This window comes from Mustela nigripes, chromosome 12, assembly GCF_022355385.1.
Source record: "Mustela nigripes isolate SB6536 chromosome 12, MUSNIG.SB6536, whole genome shotgun sequence".
Lineage (NCBI taxonomy): Eukaryota > Metazoa > Chordata > Mammalia > Carnivora > Mustelidae > Mustela > Mustela nigripes.
In genome coordinates this window covers 84,294,248-84,315,807 of record NC_081568.1, presented here as the reverse complement: position 1 = coordinate 84,315,807, position 21,560 = coordinate 84,294,248, and the positions used below count along the sequence as shown (strand labels likewise).

The 21,560-nt window shown below is 42.6% G+C and overlaps 1 pseudogene; it reads left to right on the top strand.

The window, feature by feature from the left end:
• Positions 1-12,091: 12,091 nt before the first annotated feature.
• Positions 12,092-12,539, top strand: LOC132027907 (large ribosomal subunit protein uL15-like; annotated as a pseudogene).
• The last annotated feature ends 9,021 nt before the right edge of the window (positions 12,540-21,560 follow it).

Below are 21,560 nucleotides of genomic sequence, written 5' to 3'. Positions count from 1 at the left end.
TTCCACAGACAGGTGTAGTTGATTATACACCTTGAGATACAGGAAAGATACTGAGTTTCCCCTCCCCGCCCCTTCATGCTCTCCTCTCTCCTTTCCTCCCCCCACCCACTGTCTCCTTTCCTTTCTTCCTTCTTTCTGGATTTAGCTAAAGAAGGAAAATGTAGTCAGACATGGCTATTTTGTTCTAATATTGAGAAACTTCTTTGTATAAGACAGATGAACCTCGGTCCGTCAAGGAACAATATTCAGTACACTCTCTATTAGAACTGTTTTATGATCCTTTCTGAGCTGAGGATGTGGTCTTAATACACATGATCATATGTTCTTTCAGGATGTTTGGTGTTACACCAACCATCCCCAGAGTTAACATACTGACAACTTCAGACCTAGTGGTTTGTTTCTCAGAAATCACATGACCTTCTAAGGGAACCCTACTGAGACCCCTATGTTTCCTTTTCCCTAGATATTACTAATGCATCAAAAGTTAATCATTTTCAGTAAATAGCAGTGGGATACCAGTCTCTAGTTCTGACAAGTAATTTTAGTGCAAACTTAAAGTCAAGTCTTTACTGACTATGGCTACTAAAAATTTCCTAATGGAAACAGTGACAATTCTGCTGTTTTTTTTGTTTTTTTTTTTTGTTTTTTTTTAATGTGAATATTGTTGGTATTTCCTCATTTCGTGTTGACTCTTTTTTTTTTTTTTTTAAGATTTTATTTATTTGTCAGAGAGAGAGAGGGAGAGAGAGCGAACACAGGCAGACAGAATGGCAGGCAGAGGGAGAAGCAGGCTCCCTGCCAAGCAAGGAGCCCTACATGGGACTCAATCCCAGGACGCTGGGATCATGACCTGAGCTGAAGGCAGCTGCTTAACCAACTGAGCCACCCAGGCGTCCCTCGTGTTGACTCTTAAGAGCTTTATGAAATATATTTTACATACCATTAATTTTACCCATCTGAAGTTTATAATTGAATGGTTTTCAGTATATTTACTGAGTTGTGCAACTATCACCATAAATAATTATAGGTCATGTTCATCATTCCCAAAGAAGATTTGTACCCATTAGTAGTCACCATATAACCCGTTAGAATTCCCATAAGGCCCAGGTTACTGGGTTGTATGCTAATTATGTGTTTAACATTTTGAGGAACTTCTAAACTGTTTTCCAAAGTGATTGCACTATTTTACATTGCCATCAACATTGTATGAAAGTTCCACTCTTCAACACTATAGGCGGTTTCTACATCATTGCCACTACTTCTTGTTGTTGCTGCTGTTGTTTGGTAATTGCTATTCTAGAGGGTATGAAGTAGTATCCCATTAGCAGTTTATGAATGACTAGCTAGGAGCTTCTTTTCAAATGCTTAGGAGCCATTTATCTCTCTTTGTTGGAGAAATGTTTATTCAAATATTTTGCCTTCTAAAAAATGGGGTTATTTATCTTTTTATTATTGAGTTGTAAGTGCTTTTTATATATCCTGGATATTATTCCCTTATCAGATACATGATTTGCAAATACTCTTGTGGAGGCTGAGAAAAATCAAGGCCATCCCACCTCAGGTTTAGCCTTAGCAGAAGTACAGCCATCTCAGACCCCTGTGCCCAAGGGCTGAACTTTCCCCTACTTTACTTTAGTTCTAAGAAGCCCCACCCTACTTTAGTTCTAAAGACCCCCACCCTACTTTGGTTCCAGAGACCCCCAGCCTGCTTTAGTAACAGGAACCCATAAATACCCCTGCCTTAACTAAGCTCGGGGTCCAAGTCCCTACTCTGCTGTGTCAGGTATACTTGGGCTCAAGCTTAAGCTTGTCGAATAAACCCTCGTGTGATTGCATCGGTGTTGGCTCTGTAGTGGTCTCTCGGACGCGAAAACTCAGGCACAACATTGTCTCCTAGTCTTGGGGTTGTCTTTTATTTTTCTTGATGGTGTTTTTCAAAGCAGAGAAGTTTTAAATTTTGATGAAGCCCAGTTCACCAACCTCTTTTGCCTCGTGTAGTTGTTGTCATATCTAAGAAATCACATCCTCTTTCATCTCAAAGAGCACATTAATTTACAGGTAGAAGATTACTGATTACACAAGAATATATAACTCTCCTTACTCTCACTCTGAATTGAAGTCACAATTCCTTATAGTGAGATTTTCCCTTTCTAATCTATTGGTGTCTTTATCAAAGGAATGGAATCGGTCCCCAGAATCAGCCATCCTTGCAATAATTGACACTCAGAAATGATTCATCATTTTTCTTCCTTTTCTAGAATGTGGTCTGTGTCACTTGCGTATTTTTCAGTCTATTACAGCGACACTGACTTCTCTCAAGGTATTTGAAATTGTTCACGAGTCCTTTTTGGTGCTTGCCCATCCTGCCGCTTGATACCTGGCGTGGGGTGTGCCATTTCCTCCTATTTTTTGTAGCTTAAGTATTCCCACAGTTTTATAGCAGCTTTACCTTCCAGTTAGAAAATGGGAAACACAGTTTTAGTCAAGGACAACAATAACACAACCCAGAAAGCAGCTCTGATTAAAATATATGTCTTGTTTATTTAGTATGCTCTAACGAAGGACTTGGCTGAAGACATATTCTGATAATTGACAATCAGCAACTGATTATTTTTTCAATGTCTCAAATTTTTACTTAAACTTCAGTTAGTAAACATATGGTGTAATATTAGTTTCAGGAGAATTCAGTGATTCATCACTTAGATATAATACCCAGGGCTCATCCTAACAAGAGCCCTCCTTAATGCCCATCACCCATTTAATCCATCCTCCACCCCACCTCTCCCCAGCACCCCTCAGTTTGTTTTCTACAGTTAAAAGAGTGTCTTTTGGTGTGCCTCCCTCTCATTTTCCCCCCTTTCTCCTTTATACATCTGTTTTCAGCAACTGATTTCTAAAAAGTCACAGCATACGTTTATAGGCCTGTACTGTTACGCAAGTCTAGGTTAACTTTAGTTCCATTGGCCTGTCAGTGATAAAATTATATTGGTGGTGGATGACAGTTCTGTGTTTGAAAAGCTGCAGTGGAGAACTCAGTCATTATTCAGATGGTCTTAGGTCTGTGAATGGACAGGTGGAAGGAAACCAGGGTTCCAGGTTTTCCCCAGCGGTGGGGCTGGGCGGAAGTGGGGCCAGAGTCTTCATTAGCCACCTCAGTGGAAATGTGGTTTCCCCACTTCTGAGCATGTGCAAACCAGCCTGAGGCTCTCACCTGCCTTTGAGGCTTGCCCACACTCTGCTCTTCTCTTTCTTTCCCCAGGCCTCTTCTAGGCTAACCACCTTGCTCTCTTTTCAAAAAGTCAAGGCAAGGAAAGTAGGGAGTGTGCTCAAGGTTGAATACACAGTAGTAGAGGGAGACAATTCTAGTGCTTTCTTTTCATGTTGCCTTAAGCTCAGTTTGAAACTGCAGAGGGTCTTGGTCTTATGGATCTTCTAAAAACAAAGGACACAACAGTAGTGGCCGCTGTCACTTGCCTATCCCTGCATTGTTTTCAGCCCTCACGTTCTCACCTTTGACTGTCCCCCCTTCTTCAGAGGCTCCTCTGAGTAGCTGATGCTCCCAGCCCTCACCTTGCTAAGATTTAGAAGCTGAAATGGTCACAAGGGCGAGCTTTTCCATAGAACACAGAGTCACACATGCCCACGCACACCTTCCTTTCTTCTCTCCTGCTCTTGCTTTCTCCCAGTCTTCATGCCTGTTATCTGGTTGGATGGACAAGGAGGAAGGAGAACCCTTAAAGGGATTTTGATTTTTTTTTTTAAAGATTTTATTTATTTATTTGTCATAGAGAGAGAAGCGAGAGCAAGCACAGGCAGACAGAGTGGCAGGCAGAGGCAGAGGGAGAAGCAGGCTCCCTGCCAAGCAAGGAGCCCGCTGTGGGACTCGATCCCAGGACGCTGGGATCATGACCTGAGCCGAAGGCAGCCGCTTAACCAACTGAGCCACCCAGGCGTCCCGGGATTTTGATCTTAATGAATGGATTATACCTGGAGTCTGGGGAGCCTGTGTGTGTAAGGCACAGTCCTCTCAAGCTCTCTTACGCACAAGCACACAGAACGGCACTGAGCACACCACTACACTGAACCCTGGAAGGTTAACCATGTTGAAGTCCTCTCACCTCCTTTGTGGTTTCTTGAGCAACATCACCCTGCTGGCCACAGAGGTGGCAGAGAGGAGATGGAGTTTTCTGACTTTATTGTGAGAACACAAACCCCTCGCCTCCCCTATTCCATCCCACCTCCTTATAAAAAAGAGAAGAAAATCAGGGCTGTGGACTTCTTTATCTCTCACTAGCCTGGAAGTGCCTTTAGGGCTGGATCTGAGGACTCTCTCTTCTGAGAAAGAAAAAAGCAGACTGGCACTCACAGCTGGACCCTGATTTTTCCTGTTGATCATAAATACTTCAAAGGTCACCAGTATCAAACAAGGGGAGCAAACCAAGTCCACTCTGCAGTCATGTCTGAGCAAAGGCAAAAACAAGGTCATTGAATGCACCCCAAAAGTGACCAAACACCCCCTACTGGCTGTCACCGCTTAGTCACTGCTGCTGCTTAAACATGGTCTCTCTATTCTTTCTGCCTTCTAGGTAAGTGAGATCCATTAGGATGCCCAGTAATCACCCCACTTCTTGACAACACTCAGGTCAGGGCAAACTCCTGCTCTTTGAATCCTCCCCGAATACTGCTGACACAAGCCTAAATCCCATAAGACCCATCCAACACACACTTACCGAGCTGTTCTGTGGGTCCTAGGTGTACAGTCTCCCTTGCTGAGTGAACTTCAGTTAGCTAAGTCTGGTCTGACTGCAGGGGAGTTCAGCGCTTGGGAGTGCTAGGTCCTCTCACACTAGGACTTTTCTCAGTATTTGCTGAGAACATCTGAGGCAAGAGTGCTGGGTCACAGCTGTCCTCCTTACCTATACCGACACTGGCCAACTTTGGCTGTGAGGACTTTTGTGTAAAAACTAGTTTCAGCTTAAGCTGACCAAAGTAAAATTGCTATTGAAAAAAACATACTTGGGGCACCTGTTGTCTCAGTGGGTTAAGCCTCTGCCTTCGGCTTGGGTCATGATCTCAGGGTCCTGGGATGGAGTCCTGCATCGGGCTCTCTGCTCAGCGGGGAGCCTGCTTCCTCCTCTCTCTCTCTGCCTGCCTCTCTGCCTGCTTGTGATTTCTCTCTGTCAAATAAATAAATAAAATCTTAAAAAAAAAACAGAAAAAAGAAAAAAATATATTTACTGGAAAGAGTTGTAGATCACTTCAACTGGTTGTGGGTCACAGCATGGATGGGAAATTGCCATTCGTTCATTGACTCACTCTCTCATGCATTTATTTATGGCGCCTGGGTGGCTCAGTGGGTTGGGCCGCTGCCTTCGGCTCAGGTCGTGATCCCAGAGTCCTGGGATCGGGTCCCGCATCGGGCTCTCTGCTCAGCGGGGAGCCTGCTTCCCCCTCTCTCTCTGCCTGCCTCTCTATTTGTGATCTCTGTCTGTCAAATAAACAAATAAAATCTTTAAAAAAAAAAAAAAAAGAAATGGCCTTTTTTTTTTTTTTAGATTTTTATTTATTTATTTATTTGACAGACAGAGATCACAAGTAGGCAGAGAGGCAGGCAGAGAGAGAGGAGGAAGCAGGCTCCCTGCTGAGCAGAGAGCCCCTCACGGGGCTCGATCCCAGGACCCTGAGATCATGACTGGAGCTGAAGACAGAGGTTAAAGCCACTGAGCCACCCAGGTGCCCCAGAAACTGCCTTTTTAAAGGAAAATATTTGGTCATGTTTCTCTTTATGGGACATTGGGGTAGTCCCCAAGAAAAACTCAAGGTTTGCCCTTCTTGGAAGAAAGGACAACATATCATTTATGTCAGAGACTGGAGGAAATTAAGCCATGAACTTAATTTATTCAAATCTGATCAGTTCTTTCAGAGGGCTACCTATTTATAAACAAGCACAGAGAGACAGGAGAATTTATAGGGTTTTCTTTTGGTATTTTGTTTACCTAAAACTCCCACAATGTGTGTTACCACAAATTGCTTCTATTTCCCATTGTTTCATGGAAGAAGCACCCAGAAGGGAATCCCGGAATCCCAGGCTCTGGCAAAGCCAAGAGTATTTAGTGTCAAAGGCCTGGAGAGGTATGCTTGGGCGCTGACCAGACAGCACCAGACAGAGAGGCCGTGGGTACCTCCACCTGCTTTGGATTTGTGGAATAAACACCTAAAGGAAGAAACCAAACCCCAAAACCAAGACACTAAACCCAAGAACTAGAGTGGAAGTAACCGCTTTGCTTTTCTGTGCTTCAGGGAAACTGTGTAACTCGCTTTAACATTTAAACGTGGCAAAGATTGACAAGAGTCAAGCTTTTCATAGGTAGACTTACGGAAATGCATCTTTGATTTTACAGTGCATTTTAAAGCTAAATCTAAAACAAACACATGCATACAGCCACATACGCGTATGCGCACACATACACAGACACAGCAGAAGTCAACAAGCAAAGAGGGCTAGCTGGGAGTCTAGTTTGTGAACCTACTGATGGATAGTCTGGGAAAGGCGGGCGCAAACTTTTCTTGATTTGCTGGGCACACTTTCCAAGCAAGTGGGCCTATTAATTAAGCATGCCAGTGGCTAGCTTCATTTACAATGTACATTGTTCCTACTTGATTAATTCTCATTCAGCACAACAATATAATGCAAATCTGTTGGATCTTCTTGTGAGAGCTAGTCTTTATGTCCTTCTTTTATGCATGCAATTTACACTAAGGTGAACAGGGAAATAACAGGTACTCATTACCAACAGCAGGTACCAAGAAGAAGGAGCAGCCTATCTATATGATAATCATTCTGACTTTCAAATCACAATTAGGAAAACACTGGTTTGGACCACAGGAAGTGGCTATATTTTTAATATCAAATAGTCAAATATCAGTAATTTCATATGGTTCAATGTAACACATAGCAGCATGGGCTAACACTAATTCTACAGTAAGCGAATCACTTGCAATCGCAGAGGACACATAATTTGCTTGACTATGTTAACCGTGCTTATGAATAAAGCCTACTTGCAACAAAATATACCAAAATCTTAACAGTGCTTGTGTCGGGTTGACAACATTATGAGTGCTATTTTTACCTTTCCTGTTTTTCAAAAATTTAATAATGTTGCTATTTACAGTGAAAAAACATTTAAAAATAATATGCAAATATGGTCATGCATTTCAATCTTATTCTATAGGATCTGGTCTTTGCTTATACAGATAATATTTTAATATTATAGATATCATAAATATTAAAAGATATAGTATATTATAGATATTAAAAGAAAGAGATATGATAAAGAAGTATTATAACAGAACATAACACTGAATGTGCTCGCTCACTTTTTTCTCCATCCCTATTTTTGGTTTTGGACTTCAGAGTCCTTTTCACAGAACCGCCCCCGGTGGCCAAAGTATCTTGAGAATGAGAGGAGCTCAGAATACTTACAGGTCACAGTGAGCAGGGGGCAATAGCCAGTTTCCTTTGACTAAATCTCCTACACAGATTTCCAGCGCTTTGATTAGAGCTGGGTAGCATCTTGCGTAAGATGACATTTCATCTCCTCATGTAATCCTGCACAGGATTCTGGAAAAACTGAAAGCAATCCAGAATGAAGTCCCATCTTCCCCCCGCCACATGTGGTGCAGGGCAAGTTGGCCTTAATGACCTGGTTCGAGTACATAGACAGGCACTCTGTCAGAAAGAGACGGTCAAAGCAGTGTGGATGGCGTGAGGCTTCCCACCTGTCTCTGTGGTGGTGTTATCGACAGTAATTACCGCCCTCTGTGATGCTCACACATTTGTTAGTGTTTTCTTATGATGATTTGGGTAAATTTTACTATATATTCGGTTAAGTTTTACTACAAGTGAATTTCCTATTATTATGTTAGGCTTTGAAATTATTTTTTTGTCCACATGTCTCAATTGATTTATCTTTGTTTTGAAATGGTTAGGGCAAAAATGAGAAATATCTAGACATGCTCCTTTTTCTTTCTTTCTTTTTCTTTTTCTTTTTTTTTTTTTTAAAGATTTTATTTATTTGACAGACAGAGAGAGGTCACAAGTAGGCAGAGAGGCAGGCAGAGAGAAAGAGAGAGGAGGAAGCAGGCTCCCTGCTGAGCAGAAAGCCCAATGCGGGACTCGATTCCAGGACCCTGGGATCATGACCTGAGCTGAAGGCAGAGACTTTAACCCACTGAGCCACCCAGGTGTCCCCCCCCCTCTTTTTTTTTTTTTACTTTTTTAAGGAATGGTTCTCTAATGTCAGGGTAACCACTCAGAGTGCCTACTTAAAAGGTAGATTTTCCAGGCCCACTGCAGGGACAGTGGGTCAGAGTCCTAGAGGGAGAACTTGGCAACCTGCATTTAAATAAACACTTCAGGTGATTCTGATGCAGCTCGTCCCCAGAGCAGTTCTGAATTTATAAGACTGTGACCAAGTCTTGGAAAGCAGTGAGTTAAACTACTTTTGCCTCTTTGTGCTGACATTCCTAACAGAGGGCGTTTTCCCAGCTCACCATTTGATCATAGGTGTGCAGAGATCACCAGGAGGACTGTGTGATCAGAGCTAAAGTGTTGGAGTAGGGTAGCGCAGGGCTGCAACGTTCCTGGCAGGACACACACAACTTGGCTCTGGTCCCAGACAAACCTCCTGCTCCTTGGCTTGCATGAGGACCATTCTTCATCCTCAGATTCAGCAGCTAGGTCAGGGAGAGCCTACTTCCATTGTTCTGTAAGGGCCTACTTAGAGCAATTTCATCTGGGTTAAACAGTGACTTTGTTGTTTGTTGTTTATGCAGTAAAACTTAAACTGACACCCCCCCCCCCCGGGGGGGGAACTTACTTAAAAGCAAGTCTGGGAAACCAGTAAAATATGGTGGACCAGTCCCTGATAACAGAGCCCAAATACAAAGGCAGGTCAGGTCAGGTAGAGATAACAGAGCCCAAATGCAGGGATGAGTCAGACCCGGTGGAGACATCCAATCACTATCTCCCTAAAGAATGTGGACCCCTTTTGGGCTTTTTGGACACCGATTCTTACCAAGGTGATAGGCTAGTTCAAATAGCTACTATAGGATGAATTGTAATTCAATTGGCCACCCATTTGTGACCTAGTATGACTATGCAACTTTCTCTGTGTTTTACAATCTCATTGGCCACCTGTGTGTGGCCAGGCTCAACCGCATAGGTTGAGTTAGTCTGTGAGGCTGGGAGGCGTCGCTCTCTCTGTAAGAGGTGGCCCCGACTGGTCGGTTTGATTCTCCATGCGTGGCGTGAAATAAAGCTTCGCTTTGTATCAGTCTTGCTCCTTTGATCACGGACCCTAACAGTTCCAGTTGAAAAAATGCCTTATTAGTTACACAGGTACTCACGTAAATAAAGGGACCTTTGCATCTTAACCCCTGGAAGAAGAGAAAGTGGTCTTTGGGGCGATTGATTACATCCTGGGTATTCTGCCTGGGAAAAGAAGGCTCATGGAGAGACTCAGTTTCCCTTCTTTTTCTTCCTCCCTCCACCTCCCTCCTTCTAGGTGATTCCTGGGCATGGTTGCTAACACGGCTGGAGAGGTCATATTTCCTCCCAGGAGAGCCTGAGTGATCTGTAAAGAAATAAAAACCACTGCCTTGGTTTCTTGAACCTCATGGGAGCCAAGCTCACAGAACCATCTGTTTCTGCATAAATACGATGGTACACCTTGTATATAATAAAGCTAAAGGTTTTTAGTGGCTTTTATTTATTTTTCTCTTTCCCCTTTATTTGTTATTATGTATATGGAAAACGAGGCAAGGCAGATGAGCTAAAATAGGGGTGCAGCTATAAAATATATGTTGTAGCCCAGGATCGCATGTTGACTAAAGTCCCCAGCAGGGAAGGGCACATAGCAAATTCGTTAAGTACACTTTTTTTTTTTGCTTGTACTTCTAATTCCAGAGTATGAAATTATGGCAGGACCTTTTTCCTGAGCAATTTACACATTCATTCATTTCCTATCTGTGCTATTACTCCATAGATGTTTTTGGAGGAGTTCTGCAAAGATGAATAAAACATAGTTCTTACGTTTAAAGATCTGAGTAGTAGGAAGACACAAAACAACACTGTAGACAAACATGCAAATGATCACAGCGCTAGACAGTGTGCTGAGTGCCTGGGGAATAGAAATGAGGAATAGAAAGAATTCAGAGACAGCAGATACTGTCCATAGGGAGCCTGAGAGGTCTTCACAAAGAATGCAGACCTATTTGCTTATTTCCTTCTTGAAAGAGATTGAAAGGATGAGACGTTAGCAGCCAGGACGGGAGAAGACTTCAGGTTCAGGTAGATGTAAGTAAAAGGCAGACAGTTGAGCAATATGAGACTGACACAGGTGGCTCACTGAGAAATGGTAAACAGAGCTTATTAATGATTCATCACCTTTCAGTGTCTTTGGAATCCAGACTTGACACTCACCTATTCCTTAAAATGAAAACTGTTCGCAAAGTGCTCTTTTTTTTAAGCTCCGACTTGAGTTTCTATTGTTCTTTAATTGTTCAGGTACACCTTTTTCTAGCTTTTACAATTTTCTATGATGTCTCTGGATAACAGAATCTTGAATTTAAGCAGTGCTTCTCCTCACTAAGAATTCAAAGCACCTTTAAAGTATTATCTATCTGCTTCTTACCCAGGGGAGGAAGGAAGCGTCAGGCAATAGAATCTCTTTTCTTAAATCTCACAAAACAAGAAGATTAAAGACTATATCGCACAGAGCAGAGTGGGGAAGATCCCATTCTCCTGCTATGGCCATTCCTAGTCTGTTCATTTCCTATTCCAGGGCTGCATTGTCTCACTTTCAGGTTGTAATAACACTATGTTATTGATGTTAAAAACCTCTCAGTATTTCATGGCAAGATTATAATTTGGACTGATAATTTAGTATGTTATATTAAAGAACAAAAATCAACCACTATAGAAACAATAGTAATAACACTGTCTATGATTTTCCAGACACTGGTGAGTTCCAGACACTGGTTTCAATGTTAACTATAATGCAAGGTAGGTGTTATAATTCTCGTGGAGAGATAAGGACCATGGAGTTTAGATTGGGCAATTAAAGTGCCCAAGTTTATACAATAAATAGATGGCCACACAAGGTTCTAACCCAATTCCACATCATGTAAAAACCACTAACTTTTCATTGTGAAGCGTGACTTCTCAATGTTCACAATAACACTGTTTTCTGAAAGTAGTGGTCCTTTACCATCTTTCTTTTTTTCTTTTTTTGAAGTGTAGAGCCATTTGAGAATCTGATGAAGCAGAGACACACATATGCACCCAAACACTTGCATACTATTTTTGGCAAATTCACAGACTTCCTGATGTCCATTCATGGCCTTGAAGGAGCTCATGGATCCCACATTAAGAATTTCAGCTCTGAAGATATAATTGAGCTATAAGAGCGCATAGTGTGTGGTCAAGAACATTAACTCTGGGTTCAAACCCAGCCCTACTAGTAGATGACTTCAGTAAATTTAATTAACTTCTCTGTGCCTCTTAGTATCCTCATGTGTAAAATGAAGCTGATAACAAAGGTACATAACAAGATTAAATATTAACATATATAAGTAATTTAGAATACTACCATGCTAATTGTAAGTTTTATTAAATATTGGCAAATATATGGATATTTGGACTGGATTATTTATCACTGATATTACTGCTTTCTTCACCAGCCCCACCACTGGAAGCAGACACAAACACATTCTGAAACCAAAAGCTTAAAGATTTACCTGAGAGCTCTGACGATTCAGTGGTATTTGTATAACTGAGAGGTCCAGTTAGTAAGTCATCTATCCATCTTCAACTTAGTGGCTTTGTTGATTGTTCCCTGAAAGGTTTTGCTCTGTAGACCTGGCCTGAATCTCGGAGAGTCACCAGATAGAGTTAATGCGTTCATATTTTACTGTAGACAAGAAGGGAGTGTTCTCATCTTAAAAAGTCAATATGCCTTTTCGATAACAAAGACAAATGGTCACATTAGAAACTATTGGAAATCAGCTCTCTTTCATCTGGACAGCCAGCATGCCCTCTAGACTGAGGATGACCTGGAAATTTTGGGGTCACGTGAGCCATGGCCAAGGCCACTTAGGCAAGAAAGAAGCACCCCAGAGGCCAGGGTAATGCTGGTGGCATGCATCACCACAGGATCAACTTTGACAAAGATCACTCAGGTGACTTTGGAAAAACTGGTATGAGCCATTAACACTTAAAGAGGAACCAGAGCTTCTGCCCAACTGTCAACCTTGTTATACTGTAGTCCCTTGTCAGTCAGTGAGCAGACCCAGGGACATGCTGCCCAAAACAGGACTGGAGCTGCTCCTGTCATTGATGGGGTGTGATGGGGTACTACAGAGTTCTGGGAGAGGGAATTCTCCCCAAACAATCTGGCATTATGAAGGCCAGATTCTTCAGTAGAAGAGCTGAGGAGAGGATTAAGGGCATGTGGGGGGCCTGTGGTCTGGTAGCTTGAAGCCATGTGGAGGGAGGTTCATTGTATGCTAACAAGCAAAAGAACCCCTCAAACCCAAGACTATTGGAAATTAAGTTTTGGCTTCTTTGTTTCTTTCTTTCTTTTTTCTTCACTATGTTAAACATGAATGAAAACAATACAGAATTTTATTTTCTCTGAGTAAAACTAAAAAGCATTTGAGAGTATGTCTTCCTTCCAGGAATTTGGAAATCTATGGAAATAGGAAGAGAAAGGAAAGGAATTTTCATGGTGCTGTTACCCACATAGGGAGACGGTTTCATTTCAGGTTTTGACATTTGTGATGCATAATGAAACACAAAATATGTGGTTTTTTTTCTTTCTTTTTCTTTCTCTGCAATGCTGCTGAAGATCTCGGTGTCTTATTACTAGGAAACATAACCTAATTTTAGCGATGGTGTGGTTACTTATTTGTCTCACAGGTAAGGTCATTTCCTTTGGGCTTAGACCTCTCCTACCTTTAAGGGTAAATGTGAAGCCATGGAGAGTGTGACAAACTGAGAGCATGTGAGAGAAAATTGCTCTTCTTTTGGCAACTTTTTCACTTTCAAATACGAGTTTACTTTCAAATAGGAGTTTACTTGAATGCCGAGCATTCAAGTGTCCATTAGAAATTGTTTGGAAATAACATCTTTAAGCCTAGTCTGGTGGTGAAAGGTTAGATCCGTGATGCATTCATTGTTGAGGTTGTTGGGTGATCATCAAGCAAAATTCGAAGGGAGAATGAACACCTGAAAAAAAAAATGATTGGAGAATCTGAACAAGTAATTTCCAAAGAAAATATAAGGATGGCTGCTATATTCCTAGATTATGGAGGAATGCATAAACATGCACACGAATTATTGATAATAAAAATGCAATTTAAAACATTTAGGTACGATTCAGTTAAAAATTAAAAAACAGAAAGAGTATTTTCTCTTGTTGGGAATTCTCATGTGTTGACAGTTATTTCAAATTGTTACTATCTTTTTGGAAGGCAATACTGTAAGGGTTATTAAGTTATGCATGATCTTTGACCCAACAAATGATTTCTATAAATTTAAAAAAATTGTGGAGATGCAGAAAGATTTAGCTATAAGGAGTTCCATTGCCTTCTCATCCTCTCATGAGAAAAAGTTGCAAGTAATCTAAATGCCCCCAAGTAATTAAGTAAGGCTATGAGTTTCCCATTGCTATTGCAACAAACTATCAAAAACATTGTGGCTTAAAACAACACAAATTTCTTATTTTGTAGCTCTGTAGGTCAGAAGTCTGATGCAGGGTCTACTGGGCTAAAATCAAGACTCTGCAAGGCTCCATTCCTTTCTGGAAGTTCTAGAGGAGAATCGATTTTCTTGTCATTTCTGGTTTCTAGAGGTCACTCCAAAGCCAATGACGGCTGGTGAGGTCTTTCTCACAGTGCACGGCTCTGACATGGACTCATCTGCCAGCTGCTTCCACATTTAAAAATGCCTGTGATTACATTGCCCCATCCAGATAATCTCTGTATTTTAGGGTGAGCTGATTAGCGATCTTAATTCTTTAATTTCATCTGCAACCTCCATCCCCCTTTGCGTAGTAAACATATTCACAGGCTCCAGGGAGTGGGATGTGGGCATCTGTACGTGGATGGGGATCATATTTTGGATGCTATTGTTTGTAAGTTATAATTCTTCTATATAACTATTCTAGGCAACAGTGATCACAAAATGTTGCTGTATCAAACAACATGTTGGTGTCACCACAGATCCTCTTGGCCTCCAGCAAGTCCATGGATGTTGGCCACTTGTTCTTCAGCTACTCTGTGGAGACCCATTCTGTATGGTGTGGGATTGTCTTTCCTGGGCACCATGTGAGAGCACCTTGCCTCATGCTCACATGATACAGCTTATGTTTCTCATCCCTGAATTCTTTCTCTACTGCTGAGACCTAGGAGGTTCATGGTGCAGAAATTCAGGGAAATCAAGCCTTTTGGGAAATCTATTGATTAGTGGGAGATGGAATCCAGTGGATAAAGTCTATTCTCCTTTGTCCTCCTCCCAAGGGGTATTCTTTGAAGCCATAATTCCCAGGGTTCTTGGAAGACGGTCTGAGCAATCAGCTGCTCTTATTACCAAGAGGTTTTCCAGTCCAGCTATGCACCCTTGCACTGGTACTTCTCCTTGATACTCCTCTTCTCCCTCCATACAAGCCCCACTCCCTTCTCAAGCATTATGATCTCTAAGAAAGTGGTAGCACATAATCTCTCCTCTCTGAGAGCTCAGGCAAAACAATTGGGAGCGGCACTCGGGGTGGGGAGTGGTCTTGTAAATTAGATCAATGCAAAATAAGATTGGATTTCCACACATTTATCTCAACTGTGTTTCTTTCATTTTTTTTTTTTAAGATTTTATTTATTTATTTGACAGACAGAGATCCAAGTAGGCAGAGAGGCAGGCAGAGAGAGAGGAGGAAGCAGGCTCCCCACTGAGCAGAGAACCCGATGCAGGGCTCGATCCCAGGACCCTAAGATCATGACCTGAGCCGAAGGCAGCAGCGTAACCCACTGAGCCACCCAGGCGCCCCTCAACTGTGTTTCTAAACGTTAAGCCCCTACAATGGAAATACTATTTATATAATTCATGTAATTGCACATTCACTAATTCTTCATGTATTTGTCAAAAACTTTCCATTAAACCGTGCTCTGGCTCGAAAAATGCAGAGATGAACAAGGACATCTTCTCAGCACTCAAGAACTTAACCATCCAGAGTGGGACTTCTCCTCATGTTACTTGTCTTCTCTCATAGTTCTTCAGTTCCTTCCATCCACCCATACATTCAACCATCCATCTACCCATCCATCCACCCATCTAATATTTAATGAGGGGCCACTGTGTTCTAGGAACTGGAAGAGGCATGAAAAGTGGCTATTGTCCTAGTTGGCATGGTAGGATAAATATGGCACTTCCTGGATATTTGATGCTGACGTGGGATAATTTTCCTAACCTATGGAATTGATAAAGAGTATGATTTTAATAAACGCGTTCACTGGATACATCTTTAATTGTTTCTTACATGCTGGGCACTGTGCTAGATGCATAATAAATCCTGGCCCTCACAACCTTGATTTCTTAGGGAACTATTAGTAGTTCAGATTTTCAGGAATCTGAGTGTGGAAGTGGTGGGAGATGAGGGTAAAGAGGAACTTTATGGAGAAACCTTAGCACGATGATAAAGTATGTGGACTAAGCCAGGGATGATGGGAAGTCAGTGAAGGGTTTTAATCAGAAGAGGCTCAGGATTCTGTCCTCATTAAAGAGACGCCACTCTGGGACCAATGGGGTTACTAATGACAGCTCCAGAATGTCTATATATGAAAGGATTAAGAAATAGCAATTTGTTGAAAGGTGGCGATTTGCAAATTGCCTTGGAGTCATGTTTCCATAGCAAGACCCAGTTTTTACCTAGAGTGAGTGCTTATTGAAGGGGGGGCGGTGCTTAATGTGAAAAAATTGGCATAAACTCGTGCTGGGGTGTGAGACTGAATGCCGTCAGTGATGGAAGAGGGAGGGAGTTGACAGGGCCACTGGCTAGGAAATGCTTGTCCAGTTGGAATTAATTGAAACTGTGGGGATGGAATGGAAGGACAGATAAGAGGCATTAAAATTAGTTTATTTAAAAAAATTAGTTTATTTGTGATAATGAGTTCTCTACAAAGAGACAAGGCCAGAGAAGAGGGGGCTGGAGAGAAGATTGGAGAGAAGAGATGGCTGTGGGTGCCTACATTTCTACTGCCCCATGGTGCAGTACGTGGGCACCCCCAGCCCCTGTCTCACAAGTGGGAGAATAGGGTTTCCCTGAAGTGGGGCATGTTGGGAGAGGGGTAATTGTAACAACTTTGATTTTTCTGAATTTGGGGCTTAGAGTGAACTTTGGTATGAGAAGAGACTTTTATGAGGTATTCACCCCAACTTTCTGGTCATAATTCAGTTGGTTAGTTATGGTTGAGGGACAGAGCTTTCTATGTGGTGGGTTTTCTAGGCAATGAAACTATCAGACCACTGTCCTCCCCCACTTCCCCAACCCCTGGCTCTGCATCTCATGTCACCCTGCTAGGTCACTAACTACCTCGCTGCCATTATAGCTACAGCTACCACTAGGACAGTCCCGCTCATTTTCTTTCTGTCTTCTTTACAACCACTTTACTGAGGTATATAATTTGCATAACATGCAATTCACCCATTTAAAATGTATAATTCATATTGTCACAAATGGCATGATTGCATCCTTTTTGATGGCAGAATATCCCACTGTATGTGTGTGTGTGTGTGTGTGTGTGCATATCTCATACACCTTTATTATAGACAAACAAAAAACTAAAAAGGATCATAAATACAGGGAACAAATTGATGGTTGTCAGAGGGGAGGGAACTAGGAGGATGGTGAATAGGTGGAGGGGATTAAGAGGTACAAGCATCCAGTTATAAAATAAGAAAGTCACTTATGAAATACAAACAATGAAAATAAAAAGTGTACAATTCAATGGTTTTTTATATAAAACTACTAATTTTTTAAAATTGTGGTAAAACGTACATCACATAAAATTTGCCTTTTTAGCTGTTTGCGGTGCACAGTTCAGTGGCATCAATCATATTCACAGTTTTGTGCTAGTATCTATTTCCAAAAATTTTCAGCTGCTTTAAATAGAAACTTTGTAACCATTAAGCAACAATTTTACAATCCCCGGGATTGTGGGCAGGGTCACTGCCATGGCCCCACACCTGAAATCAAGGACCACAATGCCTCCTTCAGATGGGGCTGAATATGGACAACAGAAAGCGTCTCTTTACTTCCCCCCTCTGGGATAGCAAGAATGGAGTAAAAAATAACAGCAGTCTACTTCTGGCAGGAGGAGACAAAAGTGAGGGGAAAGAATCTCATTGAGGTTCAGGCTCACAGGCAAAGCCAAAGGCTGAAGTGGATCGGAACACTGAGAAACCTTTTGTGCTAACCCAACCCCAGCCCTAAGTACAAGCTAATGCCAGGGGAATTTAAAGCCTGAGGTATATTGATAGTAACTAGCAACAATAAATACAAAAGCAGGTTAACTCCTGAATAGGTTGACTCAATTCCTCCCAGTAGAAGTCTAGATAATGAAGGGTTATTCACACAGCCAGACATGAAACCATTTACCTCAATGTCTACTGTCTTGAAAATTATGATGCTCACAAGAAGCAAAGAAAAACATCACACAGTCAAGAGACAAAGCACTCAATAGACTTGAGCTCATAGATGCCTAAAATGTCAGAATCCTCAGAAAGAGAACTTAAATAATTATGATAACTATGTTAAAATCTCTAGTGGAAAAGACAGACAACAGGCATGACCCTATGAAGGATATCAGCAGATATACAGAAACTACTAGAAGGGACCAAATAGAAATGCTAGAGATGAAAACCATAGTGAAAGACTAATAACTTGAATGGCTCATCAGGGGACTTTATTCAACAGGAAACTTAGAGATGGGTCAGCAGTAATTGTCCAGACTGAAGCACAAAGACAAAGAAGAAAAGATGGAAGGAAGGATGGATGGAACTAAGAAAGCCAGAGCAGATCATCCAAGAGCTGTGGGACAATACCGAACTCACCATCATAAAATGGAATCTCCGTTAGAAGAGAGGGACAGGGTGGCAGAAGAAACATTGGCAACGATAATAGGGTGAGCCTTTTATCCCTCCTGAAAGCATGTAAGACTGCTCTTTTCTTCAGCAGACTGAGATGACATTTGCAATCTGATTATTTCACTAATCTGAGCTACCTGGACATATTTACCTCTCTAATTAAATTTCTAGAAGCTGCTATATTCCTCCCCTTATCCATTCAACTTAAGATACTTAGAAATTACCCACTATGGGCTAGATCTGGGAGGCAGGGCCACAAGGGATCTAGTGGCCTAAATAGACCCAGGAGACACTGGGGCTCTGGCCAGTGGGAAGACAGACAGGGCTTTGGAAGTGCGACAGCCCTGCCTCTAAATCCTGTGCCTGACACTGACCACGTGCACGGTGTCTGAGCACAGTGGTGTGGGGAGTCAGGGGGCTGTCGAAAGGACTGCTGTAAGGGGTTGCTTCTATGAACGACTGAACTACTCGGTCTGGGGTGATGGCAGGCATTTCTCCCCCAGCTTCCCAGGTAGTTATAAAACCCCAGTGAGGACAGAGAATTGCCGCTGTGAAGTGGACCCCCCCCCCCCCCCCATAACAGGCACTTAGCAAATGTTCGTAGGCCCCCTGTACCTACCTGGAATCGCCACCAAATCACAGTCTTGGCAGATGCAGCCCTAAAGGGAAGGCTGGTTTCCTCTTTATTAGAGATGGGGAGGGAGAGGGGAGAGTGGGTGTTGACAGGAGGAAGAAGGTCCCCTGAGAGTGAGTCTGAGGGGAGGTGGGATGGGCTACAGCTGCCCCAGGCTCATACTGGGGAGTGTAAGGGGAAGGGTATAACTGGAGAATCCTTTCTCACCAGCTTCTCTCAGCTCAGCAACCCCCCACCACCACTAGCAACTTCAGCTCAAGACAAAACATTTCCTGCAGTTTACACTTGGCCTGATTAGAGAGTGCCCTCCGCTCAGTCCTCTGAGACCCAGTCTTGTCTTTCCTCTGCCTCATGACTGCCAAATGCCACGTTGTTGCTGTGAATACACACACTGTAGGTGATGGTATAAGACATAAATCTACTCTGCAAAAGTCCTTGAATTAGCAAAATTTGATAATTGGTGAAGGGGCTGGGTGATGGACCCATTCCCAGAGTATACATTCAGCCTAGTATTCTCTACATGTGGGGACTTTCAAAACTAGAGTCCTTGATGGCTTTACTGTGCTGTCTGTGTTACTTGTACCTTGGCAGAAGAGTGACCTGGTGGTATATTCTTACCATCAGATTGTTGAACTTGACCAGAGAACAACTAGCACATATGAACATCGCAAAAGGATTTGGCTAATCACAATGAGTTATAATGTAAAAAACAAATCTTTAAATTTCATTTTGGCATATTTTAAATGCTTATGGTTTTTCTTTGGCCTTTTTTGATTTGTTTTACTGATCGTCTGTGAGATAGCTGATTTTTTGTTATGTTTTGTTTTGGTCTGCGTGAATTTGAAGAAATCTATATGTATGTCCAACTTTTTATAGCATTACAGAGAGCAAGACAGACACAGTTCTGTGGTTGTATACTGGACTGTTTGAAAGCACAGCTGCTGGGCAGAAAGAGGTGGCTCCCCAGCTTTTTAAGTTAGGCACACCTCACTTTACTAGAGTAGGTGTTTGGAGGCTGAAAACCACATCTTCTGTTGTGGGGAATAGAGCTAATTACGGGGGGCAGGGCTCCTGTGGGCACTAAGCAGTTTGGGTGATAGTTTTTTCTTTGTCTACCAGGCTACTTTATTAGGTTAGATTCAGTTACCTCTCCAGAGGTATTTGAGGGTGGGTGGAGGATGAGACTTCTTTCTCTCCTTAACTGACATCTGGAAAGAGTGCTCAGGGCAGAGGGGGCAGGGGCACAGTAGGAGGAGAAGAGTGTGAGTATGTGTATGTGTGTGCAATAGGCTGACCAAGTATGAATGCAAAGACTTGATTAAGATGTCTTTAGTTAAAATGAAAAAATGTCAGCGAAGCTGAGAAAATAACCAATGAGGTAGTTTTACTTGGATGTGAAATGGGCACATCTCTAGCATCGCACTATTTGTTAAGAGTAAGATGGAACAGCAGTTATCATATAGCTGAGCTGTGAGAAAGAACTCACCTTTAACAAGGCTTACTATATGGAGGCACCTTGGTGGCTCACCAGTTAAACTGGTGGACTCTCAGTTTCTGCTCAGGTCATGAGCTCAGGGTCATGAGCTCAGGGTTGTGAGATCAAGCCTCCCATCCCGCTCAGGGTGGAGTCTGCTTAAGATTCCCTCTCTCTCTCTCCCTGCCCCTCCTGCTAGTGCTTTCTCTCTCTGAAATCAATCAGTCAATCTTAAACAACAACAACAACAACAAAAACAAAGCTACTGTATGTGTAGAAGGCTACCGCTGTGATGATCTCTTAGCATTTTCTCAACTACCAGTTTTATACATGGGGAGACTGATGATTAGGGAGGTTAAGGAACTTGACAAACCTTGTTAATTGTGCACTTGGAATGCAAATCCAGATGGACTCCAGAGCCCATTTTCTTCTCCACGGGGTAGCAGGGATATCCATGCCACAGAGAGGTGTATGCAAAGCTGACGGATGCGTGACAGTGGAGTCTGGGCCAGGGTGATGTCCATAAGGGAGTGCCTGTCCACACAGCAGTGACGTCTGGAACTATGTCCCTCTAACGAAAGAGCTGGTTAACCACCATTAGCCGAGTTTGGTGGGCAGAGAGCTGCAGAGTCTGGACTCCAGCCCTGACTCTCCCAGTCCCTGGGGATTGCCCCCCTGTGATGCATTTATTTTCCTTGGCAGCTACTATTTCTGTCTCTTAGGTAAGAGAATAGTTAGAATTAAAGTACTTGTACCACCTCAGAGGCTAGGAGAATGCCTTGCAAAATTAACTTTGAAATGTAGTTTGGGGCAAATATATACTGACCACTATTTTCTTGGGGACTTTGTTCTGGTCGTAGTGAAGGGATCTCTGAGAAAGTGTGGAGGGGATCCGGGGCACAGGGACAGGGAGGAACTGCTTGAGGCAACTGGCTAGCAGCTGCCTGAGGTTGGAGAGCCGTGAGTAGCCTGACTTTCTGTCTTGTGGGGAAACTGGCCAGTAGACTGGTTTGTAGGGGAGTTTCATGCAGAGTGACAACGATGGACCTCCTGGGCTAATTACCCTGAGGGAGGGCACTTGACAGAGCTTCTGAGGCTGGGTATGGCTGATAGCTCCGGGTGACGGAGACATCTAGTGTTTGTTTTGCGAAAGACACAGAACTTTAGTCCTTTGGATTCCAGCATCTGTGGCGTGCGGGAGTGTGTGTGTGTGTGTGTGTGTGTGTTTCCAAGACCTTGCCATCCCAGTTTCCTCT